Genomic DNA, 14,875 nt, shown 5'->3' with positions numbered 1-14,875 from the left:
TTAAAGAGCAATAGTAACTATTTTCAGCTAGCGGCTATGTGGTCTCTGTTGTAATTAGTCAGTTCAGTTGCAGCATGCACGCACCCATAGACAAGACACAAGCAAATGTGCATGTGTGGGTTCCAACCAGATCTCATCACAACAGGCAGCTGGCCCACAGGTGGGAGTTTGCTGACCCTGAACAGCAATAATTTATACTCCGTGGCTTAAAACACAAAGGTTTATCACTCACACTATTTCCAAAACAGGTCTGCAGGGAGACTGCTCATTACAGACTTTGAGGAATTTGGAATTGTGGAATACCGCATGCTTCCACAACCACTGAAGCAGAGAACAGGAATATGGCGAATCTCTCGCTGGCTTTGAAAACTTCCACTTGAAAGTGACATCACTCCAATGCTCATTTTTGGTCAAAGCAAGCCACATGGCTACCCCTAACTTCACTGGATCAAGGCAGTATAACCGTACCATGTGCCCAGAAGAGAGGGAAGCAGATATATTTGGTGAACAGTAGTAATTACTACCAGAAGCTTGCTTTCTTCTTTCTTCCTTTTCTTTCTTTTTCTTTCTTCCTTTTCTTTCTTTCTTTCTTTCTTTCTTTCTTTCTTTCTTTCTTTGATTTGTTTATTAGAGAGAGAGAGAGTGAGCTCGTGGTTTGGGGGGGTGGCAGAGTGAGAAGAAGAGAGAAACCCAAGCAGACACCCTGCTGAGCACAGGGCCCAAAATGGGACTAGATCCCACAGCCCCAAGATCACGACCTGAGCCAAAACCTAGAGTTGGACGCTCAAAACAACTCCACCACCCAGGTGTCCCCAGAAGCATATTATTTCTTATTATCTGTTCTTATTCTACCACTTTTCAACTAAAGATGACATTGCTAGCAATGGTATGGAAATTTAAAACTATAAAGTCTACTTTTAAATCACATTTTGCTGTTTTGCTTCTCCCAAACCACTCTTACTTCAATTGCTTCAACTTTGGTGGATCTATTTGGCTTTCAGCAGACATTTACACTTAATAACTTAAATTTTTTTTCCTTAGGGAAGAAAAATCAGCATTTCCTTTGCCTGAAATGGAGCATCCCTAATTCAGCTTTCAATTAAAAGATAAGTGTTTTACTGTTTGCAGCAGAAAGAAATATAAGCTATTATCTACTTTCTGCAAATAGCAGAGAAGTTAACCAATTACAAATACTTATTGAATACCTATTATATATGTATACTCTGCTATGTGTTTTGAAGGATAGAGAAAAATAAATTCTTGTCCCCAAAGACTTTTTAATAGTTACCAACATAATAATAAACATTTGAAATAAGAGTGAGCAATGCTGGACTGTATAATTAAGAGCTGAACTGTGAACAATAGGCATTGAGTTGAATAACAGTAAAATAAAAGGGAGGCCAATGAAAGATGAATTAAATAGACGGGATTCATGGACGAATATGCTCAAGTTCGCTTCAAAAGTTGGGAAGAATTTCACTAGGTTAAGGTGGGAGAAGAGGGAAGAGAAGAAGGACGTTTCTGGAAAAAGGAGCACAATAACTGAAGGTGGGTGCTAGTCTGGCATATCCATGAGAGAGTTAAGATATCAACCCAAATTCAATGAAAGACGCCCATTTAGAAAGAGCAGGAAATAATTTAGTAAAGCGAGAATGAAGCTTTAGTTCTAAATGGCAGCCATTTGTCTCCCCTCCCTTACAAAACACAATTAAAAAGAACAGCATACAATTTTTTGAAATGAATAAAGTCATAACAGCTATGAGAAATGAGAAAAGGACAATCAGCAGACAATAGCTTCTATATAATACTGATGGGCTGACGCTGGGGGGGTGAGTAGCAGCAGCCCAGCAAAGCCCTCCTCTCTGGATCCCCATTTTTTCATTGTAACAGGAAGCTTCCCTATGTAGCAAGCTCTGCTCGTGAACACAGAACTTCCTGTCAGCCTCTTCTGCTTTCTGGGTAATTAACTAGCAGGAAAACAGCTCTATATGCAATAGTACAGGAAACGCATCTTTAAAAAAATCAGCTTATTTTCTCTTTTTTAAATATAAAAAACACCCCCACATCACTGGGCACAGGAGGGAAATCAGCTACATAAAAAAGAAAAAAACAAAACAAAAAACAGAAGAAGCAAAAGTAAAGGATGACCTCACAAGGGCCAATTTGGGTAACAGAAAAATAATTTTCCAAACCTCTAACTAATATTTTTGGAGGTAGTCTAGATACAATAAATACCTAAACTAAAAACAAGATACCATAAATAAGGAGCAATTAGAGAACAAGAAAGAGTACTTAGAAATTAAAAATATGCTTGCCAAACTTTAATTTTTTTCTAGAAAGGTAGAAATATGACATGAGAAAAAAAGAGAAAGACAAAAAGTAAAGAAAAAATACAAAAGAACTAGAGGTCTGATCCAGGTCCATGACACAACCAATACGTGTTCCAGAAAGAGAGCCCAGAGAAAATGCAAGGATAGAAGTTATTATAGAAATCACGGAAGGAGGGGCGCCTGGGTGGCTCAGTTGTTAAGCGTCTGGCTTCGGCTCAGGGCGTGATCCCAGCGTTCTGGGATTGAGCCCCACATCAGGCTCCTCCGCTGGGAGCCTGCTTCTTCCTCTCCCACTCCCCCTGCTTGTGTTCCCTCTCTCGCTGGCTGTCTCTCTCTGTCAAATGAATAAATAAAAAATCTTTAAAAAAAAAAAAAAAAAAGAAATCACTGAAGGAAATCTACCAAAGCTAAGATACCATGAATCTTCAGACTGAAAGAGGATACTGAAAGATTAGCAGGATAATACTAGATGTACTAAGGAAAAAAGAAGCTCCAGAAAGCACTGAAAGAGGGAAGAAATAGGTCACCTTCAAAGGAATAAAAATCAGACTGGCAACAGGCTATCTGCAGTTATTAGATATCAGAAAACACAAAAAATTTTCTTCAATGTATTAAAACAAATGGATATCCATATAGAGGAAAAAGAAAAATACTGAGCCCTACCTCAAACCATACATATAAACTCAGATGAAATCTCAACTAAACATAATAACTACAACAAAAAGATGGAAGAAAACACAGGAGAATATATATCTGCATGACTTGGGGGTAGGAAGGGCACTGAAAGCAAAAGCCATAAAAAGAAGAATTCATAAATTCATCAATTTTAAAACTTCTATTCATCGAAAGACATTGTTAAGAAAATGAGTAGTCAAATCACAGATTGGGAAAAAAATATTTCCAAAACAGACTTGACAAAGTTCTAAAATCCAGAATAAAGAACCTGCAAGAAAAAAAAAGAGCCCTATAATTCAAAAAAGATAATCCATGTTTTTATTTTTATTTATTTTTAAGTTTTATTTATTTATTTAGAGAGTACGTGTGACTGGGGGGGAGGAGCAGAGGAACAGGGAGAGGAAGGGGGAAAGAATCCCAAGCAGACTCTGTGGGGCTCGAATTCACAACCCTGAGATCATGACCTGAGCTGAAACCAAGAGTCTGATGCTTAACCGATTGAGCCACCCAGCTGCTCTAGATAATCCATGTTTTTAAATGAGAGAGATTTTATTAGATACTACCTAAAGGAAAATACATGGATCACACATGAAAAACTGCTCAAAATCATTAGAAATTAGGAATTAAAAGCTAAAATCAAAATGAAATACCATTACATACTCACCAATATGGCTGAAATTGGCAAGACTGACAACGAATGTTGGCAAGGGTTGCGGAGCTACCGGAACTCTCATACTTTGTTGGTAGGGCTAGAAAATAGGAAGACTGTTTTGGCAGAAGATCTGAAGGTCCTCATAAAATGAAACTACTCTATGACTTCACAGCTCCACTCCTAGCCATCTGTCCAAGAAAAATGGAAACTGCCTACCAAAAGATGTGTGCAGGAATGTGTGTAGCAGCTTCACTCACAATAGCTGGAAACTGGAAACAGTCTCTGTGTGTCCATCAGCGGAAAATGGATGAACGGTGGTACAGTCATACAACGGAATGGATAGAGACTACAACACGGATGATTATCAAAAACATGATGCTGAATGAAAGAATCCTTACACAAAAGTGTGACTACTGTTTGAGTCCATCTACATGAAGTCCTAAACAGATGTAGCGAATCGATGATGAAAAAAATGAGAACAGTGGTTACCTCTGCAGGGGGGCAGGTGCAGGGATTTACTGGGAAGGGACAGGAGGGAAGATGTAATGTTCTGTATCTTGATATGGGTTTGGGTTGCAGTGTCAAGACTCAGTGATTGGTACACTTCAAATTTTTGCATTTTGCTGTCTATAAATTTTAGCTCAAATGAAAAAAACGTAAACAAATATGCATGCTGAAGGGTCTGGAGTAAAGGGCGGGGATGTCTGTGACTTTGAAATTCTGAGAAAATAAGAGGGATCAATAGATGAACAGAGGGATGGATAAAGGGATTTTAATAAAGCAAATATAATGTTAATCATAGAATCTAAGTGATAGATATATGGGTGTTCAATATTAAATTCTTTCAATTTTTTCTGTACTTTCAAATTTTTCTGAAATGTAGGGATAAAAGAAAACAATGAAATATTACTTTCAACATTCTGGAAGAAAATTATAAACCTAGAATTTTATGTGCAGCTGAACTATCAATCAAGCTATTGATAAAGCTATTTTCAGCTTTGCAAGGAATCATGTGTTTTTTTTTTGCCTACCCAGAATCTCTTAGGACACCATCCCTTTCTTATCAATGGGGTAGGGTCATCCTACCTCTCAACATTAGGGGTGGGCAGGTGACCCAGGTTTGGCCAACTAAGCTCACCTCATGCCCTGGGCCACAGTGATTGTTCAGACATGAACCAAGCAAAGTCCGTTAAGAGACTTCCTCGGGTATTTTACTGGAACTGTCAGTAAAATAGTTTTATTTTTGCTAGGATCACAGTCTGTGAAGAAGACCCGAGCCTGGAGAGATGCTGGAACTTATCTTTGCCAGCATGGGAGGTAAGCTTGCTTGAGCATGAAGCTGGCATAGAAGGGAACAAAGGCAAAGCATGGAGAGGAAGCAACAAAGCAGTGATGACAGTGTTTGAGCTCCTGGATTTGTTTTGGATCATAATTCTCTCTTTCCTTAAATTACAGTGGAGAAAATATCTATTTTATGTATGTATTTATGTATTTATTTATTTATTGACTTCATTTAAATTCAAGTTAGTTAACATATAGTGTATTATTAGTTTCAGAGGTAGAGTTTAGTGATCCATCAGTTGCGTATAACACCCAGTACTCCTTCCATCACGTGTCCTCCTTAATGCCCATCACCCAGTTACCTCATCCCCCCACCCACCTCCCCTCCAGCAATCCTCAGTCTGTTTGCTACAGTTAAGAGTCTCTTATGGTTTGCCTCCCCCTCTGTTTTTATGTTATTTTATTTTTCCTTCCCTTACCCTAGGTTCATCTGTTTTGTTTCTTAAATTCCATATATGAGTGAAATCATATGGTATTTGTCTTTATCTGACTTATTTCGCTAAGCATATAATACCCTCTAGCTCCATCCATGTCATTGAAAATGGCAAGATTTCATTCTTTTTGATGGCTGAGTAATATTCCAGTGTGTGTGTGTGTATTAAATCTTCTTTATCCATTCATCGGTCAATGGACATTTGGGCTCTTCCCATGTTTTGGCTACTGTGTATTTTAAAAAAATGTTTATTTACTTGAAAGAGAGAGAGCACACATGCGTGAGCTGGGGAAGGGGCAGAGGGAGAGAATCTCAAGCACACTCCCCACTGAGCATGGAGCCCAATGCAGGGCTGATCACACCATCCATGAAATCATGACCTGAACCAAAACCAAGAGTTGGACACCCAACTGACTTAGCCACCCAGGCACCCCCCAAATATTAATAATATAGTGAGACAATCATATTTTCCCCTTGTCGTGAGTTGAAGAGTACCCCGCCTAAAATTCACATCCGCATGGAACCTCAAAATGTGACATTATTTGGGCATGGGGTCTTTGCAGATATAACTAGCTAAGGATCTGTAGATGAAGGCATCCTGGATTTAGGGTGGTCCTTCTAAGAAGAGGAAAGGACACACAGTCACAGGGAAGGAGGCCATGTGAAGAGGGCAGCAGAGACTGGAGTACTGAAGATGCAAGACAAGGAATGCCAGGACTACCAGAGCCCCCAGAAGCTAGGAAGAAGAAAGGAGTCTCCCCAGAGCCCAGAGTCAGCATGGCCCTGCCGAAGCCGTGATTTCTGGCTTCCAGCTTCCAGAATTGTAGGAGAATAAACTGATGCTGCATTAAACCACCTAGTCTGGGATAACTTGTTATAGTCATCCTAGGAAACAAACATACCTCTTAATAAGGTAAAAGAAAATTAGAAATGCTAAGAGCAAAATGTCCACACGTGAAGCAAACCAAAATGTGGCAAGATTTTTGAGCAACTGATAGAATGAAAGAAGAGGAAGTATTTGTACAGACGTTAAGAGCACAGTGTTTTGAACGGTTGAGGGATGGTTAACAATGGATCTTAGAGGAAAAAATCTACTCCTGGCACAACATTTGGCTGTACTGTGAACAATATTTACGTAGTCATAATAATGTAAGGCCTATGCATTGACATCACACTTTCAGAATAAACCCATAAACACAGAGCTCTTAAATACAGATTGTCAATGTGATCATCCTTGACAATGTCACCTTACAGATCTACCTGGTAGAAACTGTCTGTGGAGCGTGTGACTTGATCTCAGGGCCGTGAGTTTGCCCCATGTTGGTATAGAATTTACTTTAATAATAATAATAATAATAATAATAATAATAAATTATAAAATTACTGTCACATAAAAAAATTCTTTTTTTTCTTTTTTTTAAGTAGGCTCTGTGCCCAGCATGGAGCCCAATGCAGGGCCTGAACTCATGACCCCAAGATCAAGCCCCAAGCTGAGACCAAGAGTCAGATGCCCAAGCAACTGAGCTAGCCAGGTGCCCCTCCAAAAATTCTTTAAAAAGTGTTGAAAAGTGGAAGGAGAAAGAGAAATGGAAGAGCAAGGGCACTAGTAATCTCATTTTACTTTGTAAGGAATTAAGAAATACTCTCAAATGTTGATGGCAAGAATAAAGCTCAGGACGAAAAATTTACAGCTATCAAAAATTGGGAGGCAGAATGAGACGAGATGATATGGGGGCAGTGTTTCTGAGCCTAACTCTTATCTTTCATAAAGAGCAGGATGTCTAAATAGATAAAAAAATACATGCAACTTAAAAATACTTATATAATATTGCTATTTAGAATTATGGAGTAACCAGCAGGGCAAAAACAAAAAAAAAAAAAGAAATATGGTGGAAAGTAATTTACTCAAGCATATTCTAGATCAAGGAAACTACATGAAGCCTACGTCTGGGCAATGGGCCTGGGGTTAGGACAGGACTATTTTTTTTTTTAATATTATCACTTCTATTTTATTACGTACATGAATGGTTTTGATAAAAATGCCAAAGAGGGGCACCTGTGTGACTCTTGATTTCGGCTCAGGTCATGAGCTCGGGGTCGTGAGACTGAACCATCGAGCTCCACGTCAGGCTCCGCATTCAGCGGGGGTCTGCTTGAGGATTCTGTCTTTCCCTCTCCCTCTGCCCCTCCCCCTGCTTGTGTGCTCTCTCTCTAGAATAAATAAGTAAATCTTTTTTAAGAAATGCCAAAAGCAAAGATGAGGGGGATCAGATTATAGATGGCTTTACAAAGACTAGGCAGGGAAATTTATACTAGATTCAGGCCTGATGATGGCACTGGACTGGTGGTAAAGAGATTTAATAGGAAAAGTCCAGAAGACCAAACGTCTGGGTAGATGACAGAGGTAAGTAAAGAGGACAGTAAAGTTTTTTGGCCGGGGAGGGGGCTGTAATGGATGCAATTATTCCCCCCGCATGTCTGTGTTAAAGCCCTCCCTCCAGTACTCCAAATTGTGCCTGCACTTGGAGGTAAGGCCCTCAAGTCTTAACTAAGGTCAAATGAGGTCACTGGCGTGGGCTCTAATGCAGTGTGACTGGTGTCCTTCTAAGAGGAGGGAGAGACACTAGCATGTGTGTGGACCCAGCAAGAAGGCAGCCATCTGCACGCCAAGGAGAGGCCGCAGGAGATACCAAAACCTGCCAGCACCTTGACCTTGGACTTCCAGCCCCCAGAACTGGAAGGAAGTAAATTTCTGTTGTTAGTCACCTTCAGTCTCTGTTGTTTCTGCGGGTTTTTGCTATGGCAGCCCTGTCAAACTAATACGGACGAAGAAAATGGCCATGCCATGACCCAAGGCTGGACAATGGGAAGGAGGAGCGAGTTTGGGAAGACAGATACCGTCAAATTACAGTACGAGTTAGCTCGCCAAGAGTTTCTGCACTATGTGCAGTGAGGGCGGGAGCCCCCTAAGTGAGCAAGGGGCACAGGCCTTTCTGGCAGAAAGGTAACAACTGTAGGAAAGACGGGATTTTGGAGTGAAAGAGCGAAGAGAGCCTAGGGCCCCAGGGGCAGAGGAAACAGAGTATCCAGTAGAGGGAGGGCAAGAGGGGGAGAAGCCATACAGAGAAGGAACGGCAAGCTAGAAGGATGTGGAAGCCAAGAAGAGAGCATTTGAGGTAGGAGAAATCTTTTTTTTTTTTTTTAATGCACCAGAGAGGTCAAGAGATTGAGAAACCAGAAAAGAATAATGGATTTAGCTAAAAAGAGGTCATTGTTGACCTTTAAGAGAACAGTTTCAGTGTAGCTGTGGGGAAAGAAACCGGATTGCCAACTATGCAGTGGGTTGAGACTTTGGACAGAGAGGGAGGAGCATTTAGGAGGTCAGGGAGGCCCCGGGGAGAAAGAGCACGGTGGGAGTGACGAGGGAGTATCCAAGGACCCACTGCTAAACGGGGAAGGAGCCAACGAAGTGGGAAGAAGAGAGAAAGCAGGGAAGTCCTCCAGGGTGGTGTAGGATGGGCAGGAGCAGGAGGAATGGGTTTGTTTTAGGAAGGAGGGAGCGCAAGAGGCTGTGGATATCTTGGGAACTAGGGGTTAAGATAATTGCGGGAGCTTGAGACTGATTAGGAAGTCAGTGACTGGGAGGGTCAGGGACAGAAGAGGGACCTGGGGAAGGAAAGAGTCTGTTAGAGAGATTATGAGTTTAATAGAAGTCAATAAGAAATCAGTAAGAGACCTCAAGCAGTTGTAACACCCCATGACTATCGGAGCTTAAGAACTCATAAGAATAAAGAATTCAGGGCTGTCGGGAGCAGTCTATGCAACCTTTATGTGCCCTCAAGAAGCTCCTTCCTGAACCATTTTCTGTGATTGCACTGCCATTTCCAGTGCTCTGGAATTCCATCCCACAAGCTGAGGGCCATTTATATACTCCAACGGCAGGAAGAGTCTCTGCTAGGAAGATTTTTAGTACAAAATCAACTATTCTCTGCTCCAAGTGAAGGATCTAAGTGGTCTGCAAAGGGCAGCTGGCTAAAAGCTTTGCAGAGGAATATTCTGCTAAGAAAGATTAACCGAGGCCTCGGTGCACGCAGAAAGAAATGAACGTTGGAAGTAAAGATATGAGTCACTCTGCAGTTTGGTAGCTGGCGCGCACTCAACGGCTCAGCGGTGGCCTCAGCGTGCAGCTCCTTCCTTCTGCTCTGCCAGTCTTTCTTCTGGTTGATTCATGAACTCAAAATGGCTCCCGTGGCTCCCAACCTCTCAGCTACATTCAAAGGCAGAAAACAGCGTAAAAGCCATTGTGGAAAAAATGTTATTTCCCAATAGCCCTGCAGTGGGTGTCCCCTCAACTCTCACTGGCCAAGCAAACAGATCACAGGCCTGGCTACTCTTAGGTGTTAGGGAGACTGACAAAGTCTTGGCCACTAGTGACTTATCCCAAGGGGTGGGTATACCCCCAAAACAAAAGTGGGGGGTAGCTGTAGGGTAGGTAACAGTGTCTGTCACAGTGAATCCAACCTATACACATAAACGTTTGACCTTAATTCTGCAGCACATTTTGTAAAATGTTTTCTGGGGTTTTTGGTTTTGTTTTTTATGACTTTTTAAATCTTTCACTCCACGGACTCTATTTTCTTGTGTGGGTATGACTATAGGGTATGTGGGCGTTTTCCCTAATAAGGTATAAAGAAATACCTATCTGGGGGCGCCTGGGTGGCACAACGGTTAAGCGTCTGCCTTCGGCTCAGGGCATGATCCCGGCGTTATGGGATCGAGCCCCACATCAGGCTCCTCTGCTATGAGCCTGCTTCTTCCTCTCCCACTCCCCCTGCTTGTGTTCCCTCTCTCGCTGGCTGTCTCTCTCTCTGTCGAATAAATAAATAAAACCATAAAAAGAAAAAAGAAATACCTATCTGTATTTTTGTTCTAGTCAATACCTTTATAAATATAAATTTATATATTACATATGATCCTCTATTTCTTCAGACAGGACGAATGACTCCCTACTATGAGCACTGCTGAAATTAGGGTATTAACACTGCTTCCCTCCTTCTGCTCTTTTTAGTATTTATCTTTACATTTTAAAATACACTAATTCTATTCCATAATACTTGGTTTATGAATTTTAAGTGCTCTATTATCACTGGCTATTAAGAATGATTGAATCAGCACAACTTAAATGACCTTCCTCTTTCTGTCACTTTTCCTCTCCCTATTTATTGTTCACTATGTACTTTCTGTCTAGTCAAATGGGAATTGGGATAAAGGCGCTTGGAACTTCCAGTGATGTACAAGGGAGATTTTCTTGCTTGGGAGATTGGTAAGAAGATGGCTTTTCACTTTGATACAGAACTAGATACATGGCCTAGTCATGAAGGAAGGACCAGCTTCCGGCTCAAGGTTATCCTGCTGAGATATACAAGGACCAGCATCTTATAATCAGTAGTGTGTGCCAGTAAATATTAAGGAAAATTTGGTAGCAGAGTCTAATATCCAGCATCTCGTACTCAGCAACCACCAAAGGACTTAATCTGAATGAAGATGCAGATCCCCTCAGGTCTGCGTTTTTAAGTAGGCTACACATCCAGTGTGGAGCCCAACGAAGGGCCTGAACTCACCACCCTGAGATCAAGACCTGAGCTGAGATCAAGAGCTGGACACTCAACTGGCTGAGCCAACCAGGCGCCCCTCAGGTCTGTGTTTTTAAACAGACATTCTTCTGAATGTCACTAGTAGTTTGGGACCTAAGGCTGTCCAACCCCAGATAGCCGTGTAAAATGGGGCAATCCCCTTTGCCCTAAGATTAGATCTTGGGTTTGGTGCCACCCTGCTTGTGCATGCAGCTCCTGCAAACCTTGACCTTCTAGACTCTGCCTAGACCACTCACACCTCATGTCTCCTGTTCCTCAGCCGACCTCTTAACATGGGACCTCCTTTCTATCTGCCTGCCTAGCCTCTTCGGCCATATATTAACTCTTCTGGTGCCTGACATCTTACCTTCCTGCCTGTTAGTGTCTAACCAGGCCCCTCCTGGTTAGACACACTCTTAGTCCTTTCCTCACTAGACCAAGCCTGCCCCATTGCTGCTTTAATCCCACATTAGCACTTAGTTGGAAAGCCAAAAAATGAGAACACTGGTCCAAAAACCAAGGAGGAGGAGTGTGTGCATGGGGGAAGTTGTCTCCAACTGACTGACAAACTTTTTCTCAAAAGGCTCAGAGAGTAAATAGTTTAGACTTTGCAAGCCATGCAGTCTCTGTCAGAACCACTCAGTTCTGCCTTTGCAGGAGGAAAGCAGCCATCCTGCTATGGTGGATTCCAACAAAACTTCATTTACAGATGCTGAAGTTTGAATTTCATTTCATGTGTCATGAAATATTCTCCTTTTGGTCTTTTTTTCTTTCATTATTTAAAAAATGTAAAAAAAAAAAAAAAGTAAAAACCATTCTTAATTCATGGACTGTAAAAAAAAAAAAAAAAAAAGACTACAGCCCAGATGTGGCCTGCGGGCCATTCTTGGCCACTGTCTGGTCTATCAAACTAAATGTCAAACACTGAGCTGAGACCAATGAGAATCCTAATGGACACAGGTTCTGTAGTTCTGTCTGTTTACTTAATGAGAAGGCATGTGATATCCTCAATGAGAGATACAGAATTATTTATTGAAAGAGTCCTATATCTCAATGGGATCTTACCATTGCCCTAAGTTCAGGAATATCTAAATACCAGAAAATGGAAAAAGAAGGAACATGTGGTCATCCGATCCCCTGCAGTTCTTTGTTTTTCTTTCAAAATTAACCAGAAATGCAGGAGGAACTGGCAGATAATAGCCTTCCTTTGTTCAAATGGCCTCCTCTAATTCATTTTAGCCACAAAAAAGACAGGATTTCTGATGTCCTAAGTCCCCAAAATATTAGAGAACTGCTCTTAATCTGATTGTGTTTGATTGGCTCCTTGTTAGTTTAGAATCAACAAGCTGAGCTGAATATTTTAACATGGATTTTACTTAGAAAATGTCAAATATTTAATTAACAAGCTTTTTTTTTTTTTAAAGATTTTATTTATTTATTTGACAGAGATAGAGACAGCCAGCGAGAGAGGGAACACAAGCAGGGGGAGTGGGAGAGGAAGAAGCAGGCTCACAGCGGAGGAGCCTGATGTGGGGCTCGATCCCAGAACGCCAGGATCACGCCCTGAGCCCAAGGCAGACGCTTAACCACTGTGCCACCCAGGCGCCCCATAATTAACAAGCTTTTTTAACGTATAATTTTCATGATTATAGTAATCACTGGGATAATACTGAGCAGATCATTATCCATACATCCATTGTTTTACTCAACATCATATGTTAACTTTTTTTAAAAGATAAACTTATTTTAGAATACTTTCATGTTTACAAAAACTCACAGAGATAATACAGGTTTCCCATATAACTCTCACCCAGTTTCCCCCAAGGTTAACATCTCACATTACTGTAACACAGCTGCCAGTATGAGGGACCAACATGGGTACGTTACCATTAACTGAACTCTAAGCTTCTTTTCAGACATCACCTGTGCTAGACTTTTGCTAATCAAATCAAGATAAATTATTACAACGGTGCTTCCATTTTATAACAAAAGATTAATGATTAGTTTAGTCTTTAGACTAAAAGTATATTATAATCCCAGGATATATATCTTTTAAAACTATTCCTTCCTCTTTTTTTTTTTTTTTAAAGATTTTATTTATTTATTCGACAGAGATAGAGACAGCCAGCGAGAGAGAGAACACAAGCAGGGGGAGTGGGAGAGGAAGAAGCAGGCTCATAGCGGAGGAGCCTGATGTGGGGCTCGATCCCATAACGCCGGGATCACGCCCTGAGCCGAAGGCAGTCACTCAACTGCTGTGCCACCCAGGCGCCCCAAAACTATTCCTTCCTCTTAATTGTTTCAGTGAATTCATAAGAAAGCAGCCCTGTCAAGATTATTTTATAATTAAAAAGGTCTGAATGAGATCCTTCATCTAGATATTTGAGAGTATTCAATACATAATAGGGAATGGAAAATTAAAAAGCCAACCAAGACCAAAACCAATGCAGTTGCGACTTCCTATTAACATCAGCTGTTTTACTTCTGTTAAATCTGCAGCAGCCACAGTTTTACCATATTTGGGAAATAATAGAAAATTAAAAAGGAAACTATCTTGCTTTTTAAGCTAGTTCCTTTTTTTTTAAACTTGTCTTTTCCAATAATAAACATACCTTGCTTATTAAGGGGCATCTCATATGCTAGTTTACCTTCTGCACTTTGTTCATTGAAACATCCAAATTTCTTACTCCATTTAAAACAAAACACCCCACTCAAGGACGTGGCTAGCCTCCTCCCTTGTTCCTTATCTGATGTGTCAGCGCTGTATAATGCTCTCGCTCGCTCTCCCATTCTCAAGGTCCACCTCACCCCTGCCCAGGCTTTCTTCTCAGCATAACTGAAAGCATTTCCCCTCAACAGCAAAGAAGTTCTGAAGGGAACATTCACCTCTCACTCAAGGTAATAGAGGGAGTTAGTTGAATAAGCTTTTCCCTTCCGATGCTAAGAGGATTAGATGTAGTCCTTTCAAGCGAAACAGATTCATTAGCTCTGTGAAGCGTTAAGACCAGAAATCCATGTGTACTGTGTGTATTTAACCTGTTAATGGCGTTTATAATTGTCAACTTTAGATGATGTGTGGGGGTGGGGGGGAGACAGAACTTCATCATGCACAAATGACATCCCGCAACTTTATAATTGAGAAAGATGATACTTATTCTGCTTTAATCTCCACCAAATCTTTCCCCTACACCTCTAACAGGCAAAATCATTTTTTGCTTTTTACCTGCATCCCTTCCTCTGAATAGTTCCAGGTATAGTTTTTCAATAAACATGCAAAGGCCAGAAGACATAGGACTGGAAGGTCAAAAGGAAGGAACAGTGAGTAGCTCACGAGCCAGACATTCTCATGGGTTCTCCCACAGGAAGCAATTTCTCTCCATCTTCTGGTGCCTGATAGGCCTTTAATAGGAGACAAAATGTCCTGGTTCTTAATTTGAGATAAAGGATGGAGCTGGGGCCATTTAGAATGCCCGTATTCAAGGGCCAAGCAGAAAGGGGAGTTGGTGAAGGGTTCTGGGCAGGGCCAGGAGGAGGAGGAAGCAACAGAAGGAGCAAGTGTCATGAACCTTATCACATGGTCAGTTAAGCATACAAAGTGTCTGCGGCGAGATAAACATGGCAAGTTGTTGACAGTTGTTTAATCTAGGTAATGCGCACACAGGCTTTCATAATGGTATTCTTTCAATGTTCATGTACTTACAAGATTTTTCAAAATAAAGAGGATATGAGAAATCTGTGGATAGGCCATATACATTTGAAATTTTTCTTTTAAAAATTGGGAGAGGTGCACCTGGATGGCTCAGTTGGTTAA

General features: G+C 41.1%; 1 protein-coding gene across 1 annotated transcript in view; it reads right to left on the bottom strand.

Annotated features, from left to right (window-relative positions):
- C32H6orf62 (chromosome 32 C6orf62 homolog) overlaps nucleotides 1-14,875 on the bottom strand; it is a 73,380-nt gene that overhangs the window by 26,314 nt on the left and 32,191 nt on the right. The window lies entirely within an intron of this gene.

Source organism: Ursus americanus, chromosome 32 (genome assembly GCF_024610735.1).
Source record: "Ursus americanus isolate L20-20 chromosome 32, mUrsAme1.1.p, whole genome shotgun sequence".
Taxonomy (NCBI): domain Eukaryota; kingdom Metazoa; phylum Chordata; class Mammalia; order Carnivora; family Ursidae; genus Ursus; species Ursus americanus.
This window is presented reverse-complemented; position numbering and strand designations above follow the sequence as displayed.